We start from the raw sequence: 4377 nt of genomic DNA, 5'->3' as shown, positions 1-4377 counted from the left end.
GCCTACTAGGACCTTGAATTCTTTTTCTTTTTACAGGCACTTGTTTTACACATTTCAGTAAAAAGTCACGCTGTCTACTTTTATCACATAGTTTCCAAAATTCATTAAAAATATTATGTCTATCATTTTCAGAAAAAATGTCACCACATTTATTTTGACATTTTTTTTTTAAAATACATGCACATGGTTGAACTTTTTTACCTTTTCCACATACTATTTTTAACTTCTTACTTGCACGTTCAGCTTTAAATGTTTTTTTTTTTCTTATGCCGGCTTGTCCTATAACTCCACTTGCACTAGATGTTGTATCATCGCTATCTACTAACTGTTGAACATCATTAACACTATCACTGCTTACTTCATAATTAACAAGTTGACAGGATGGACCAACCAGCGCCGGTATTCTGTAACTTTTGTAGCCAAAGTTGTATTTACTATTTTGGATACAAAATACTTGTAACGCTCGTTGTAACCGATGGGTATTCTGTAACTATTTTTAAGATACAAAGGCTACAACAGTGTATCTTTATTTGTAGCTCACTCAATGGTATGGTTACAAATATTTTGTATCATTGTTTTTTGGATACAGATAAAGATTTTGATTAAAATTGATGATTTTTGTATTAATTAAGTCATTTTTAGAAGTGCTATTGTTCGTGTTGTGACTTCTTTCGTTATATTATTTTTATCTTATAATGGCTTTTGTGGCACATATATTGGTTTTAAATGAATTACAACAACATCAAGCCATTTATGCATTAAAAGTCCAACGTCGAAGACTTAGAGACATATACAATCCGTTTGATTTACGTTAATACGATTTTACAAAATTATTTAGAATCTCAAAAAATTTGGCTTTATACATTATTGACAAGTTATCCAATGTACAACGACTGCAAAGAAAACGTAAAAATGGATTGTCATTACAACTGCAAGTTAGTATAAAATATAGAAAATTTATAAATTATTATAATATACATAATATTATGTTTAATCATGGATATTTTAATTGTGTGCTTAATATTATCTTTTAGGTATTAGTAGCAATTAGATTTTTTGCTTTTGGATCTTTTCAAAGATGTGTCGGCCAAGATTACTTGGGTAGTATAAGTCAACCATCTGTTAGCCGTTGTATAACAAGGGTAGCTATATCCTTGTATGAAGTTTGTTTAAGTGATTGGGTCAGATTTCCACAAAATGATGCTGAGAGAAAAGCAGTGGAGATAAGGTTAAAATAATATATTATATAATGTGTGGGTGTGTGTGTAGTGAATGTGTAAACATCTTTAAATCATAAAACAAAACTTCTTTTTACAAACGACCACCACTAAAATACTACTTGCTTCCCCAAAATAGGTAAATCTCACTCCGCCCTGTCGCCAACCAGTGTGTGTGGTTATAAATATAAATTAATTTAAATAACTCATTAATTAGAATGTACATTTTCTTTTTTAGTTTTAGAGATTTAATGGGGGTTCCGGGTATTATAGGGTGTATTGATGGAACACAAGTAGCTATTGCAACACCATTTCCTTTAGATAATGAAGAGGCGTATAAGAATCATCATGGATATCATTCTATCAATTGCCAATTGGTATTTACTATTTACTATTAATGTATTTTAAATATACCCATAAATAAACTAATTGGTTGTAATATCCATAAATGTATTACCTTGTGTGTATAAGTAATTCTAAAATATTAATATACAATTTTTAGATTTGTGATAATCAGTTGAGAATTATGAATGTCTTATGTTTTCCTGGCACTGTGCATGATCAATTTATTTTCAGTTCTTCAATAATTCATACTGAAATGAATAGGTTGCACACACAAAGAATTGGAAAATATTTTCTACTTGGTAAAAACTATAAATATTTCATCATTTTCATCCTTAGTTATTTTTAAATTTAATACCCTAACTAATAATTTTTAGCGGATTCTGGATACCGTGCTGAACCTTTTATATTAACACCTGTGCTTGGGGCAGCAGAAGGTAGCCCTGAAGAAAGATACACCAAACGACACTGCCAAGTACGAAATTGTATAGAAAGGTGTAACGGAGTACTGAAGATGCGTTGGAGATGTTTATCTAAATATTCAACATTACACTATAGACCTAAGACCTCAGCATTTATTGTAATTGCATGTGTGATACTACATAATATGTGCCTTGAATGGTAATTAAGTATAATATTATTATTATCTTTGAACATGGATTACAAGCTATACAATTATTTAATGTCATTTTAGGATGGGTGTTAACTATAATAACCAAGAAAATGTGGTTTATGATGAAAACCATCAAGAACAACAAGAATTACATCCTGTTGCTAATATAATCAATGATCATGGAATGGAAGCTAGACGAATTAGACAAAATATAATTAATACATATTTTTCATAAAATATTTTGTTAATGTATTTAAATAAAACAAAATTAAAATTATAAATCTCAGTCTTTTTGATAAAATATAAATAACAACTTATAAACTTAAAATAACATTTTTTTTGATAGAAAACTTAAATACAAAATTAAAAAATTAAAATAGCAGCCTTTTGATAGTAAAACAAATAGTTAATAAGACCTTTTTGATAAAATATGAATATGAATAAAAAATAAAAAACCTTATAATAAATTAATAAAATAATAGTAACTATTATATATATATTGACTATGCATGTTTAGAAATTGCATCAGCAATATTCATGAGTCCATGGTTAATTAATTCGCTTGAATTTTGCATGGCAGTGGCAAGTTTATCCAGAGAAGCTGCTATTGCCTACAAACAAATAAATGTAAGGTATAATGTGAGGGTGTACTTTAACTAAAAATCTTAATTAAAGATAATGTAATTTAACATACTATAAAACCATCGTTTGTTCCTTTCACCAAATCCATATAAGTGTCTAACTTGTGTTTCTTTGAATTATTACTCATAGCTGAAATATATTAAACAACATATATTACATCATTTGTTTTGCATGGAACTTTTATTAATATTATGATTTTTTACTTGGGACATCTCTGTTAGAGCGACGACTAGACTGTAATGGTATGTCCATTGTTTGATTTACACTAGTACCTATAATTATTTACAATTATATACCTATATACTTAAAGAACTTTAAATGTTTAAACACATACTTGGTTTTAAGTTTAGATAATCGCTTTTGTGTAACTCAATATTTTCCTTCAATATATTTCCATCTAAAATTTCAGAATTATCTTCATTATTCATTTCTTCATCCAACAAAGCAACTTCTAAATCTGTATACTCATTTATGTTTGTGTTTATCTATATTTTTGTTTGAAGTCAAATACTATAACCATTATTTATTTTTATAATTGTATGATATAGGTACAGATAGGTAAATAAGTTATACTTGATCAAAACTTAATGTTGATGAATGTTCAAAACCTTCATTTAAACCAAATCCAATAGAGGTTTCTTTGCCTATTATATTTAATACCGCTACTTCTTTTTCCTCTAATTCACTATGGAGTGAGATATTTCCTGTTTGTCGCTGTGATATGCGTACATTTTTGTTTTTTTGTCTAGCGATATGTTTTTGGTTTTTCCACACCTAAAATCATATTGATAACAACTACTTAGTTTTGAAAACAATGCTATGCTAAATATATTATTAGTATTTATGTATATATTACATTTTGCCATTTTTCAGATGACTTGGTTGGTCCAATTTCATTTAAACTATTTGTTAAAGATTCCTACTGTGATTTTAATTTAATCTTCCCTTGCACGCCAATGAAACGTCCTGCTGCAAAATCTTTATGACGTCCCATATAGTCAATGAGAAACTTAATTTGTTCGTCATTGGCGCGAACTATAGGTTCGGTAGACTTTTTCCTTACATAAATAATATTGGTCTTGGTCATTATATATGAAGTGTTAAGTTTAAGTGTATACTAATCATTGTACATACATTGTGACTTAGCAAAATACATATCACACCGCTGAATAGAATACATTAATAATTACATTGTTTTGAATATTCATAATAAAAAGAAATGCATTTTCATCAAATTTTAATGTGGCCATGAATGTAATGTAATCAATGTTTGAACACTTAACGCTATATTTAACCTAAATGTTTAGTATATATTTATTATATGGGTACTTACCGAAGTGACATTTTCATAAATTTGATTTAAATGTAAGCAAAATAATAAAATGTTTATTTATTTTGTAAATTTGTGAAGAAAGAAGAAAACAACAGAAAAGTTTTTAAATAGCAGCTTATACTTATCAATATTTAAAAATTGTTCTTATCAACCACATTTAATTCTATAAACTCCCAGTAAAAGATACATTATATCTATAAATTCCCAGTAAATGATACAAGAATACAAAA

The 4377-nt window shown here is 27.7% G+C and overlaps 1 pseudogene; it reads left to right on the top strand.

Moving 5' to 3' along the window:
• The first annotated feature begins 387 nt into the window (after positions 1-387).
• LOC111042773 lies at positions 388-2439 on the top strand (annotated as a pseudogene).
• The last annotated feature ends 1938 nt before the right edge of the window (positions 2440-4377 follow it).

Source organism: Myzus persicae, unplaced genomic scaffold (assembly GCF_001856785.1).
Source record: "Myzus persicae strain clone G006 unplaced genomic scaffold, MPER_G0061.0, whole genome shotgun sequence".
Classification (NCBI taxonomy): Eukaryota; Metazoa; Arthropoda; class Insecta; order Hemiptera; family Aphididae; genus Myzus; species Myzus persicae.
Note: the sequence above shows the minus strand (reverse complement) of the source record. Positions and strands in the feature narration are given on the sequence as shown.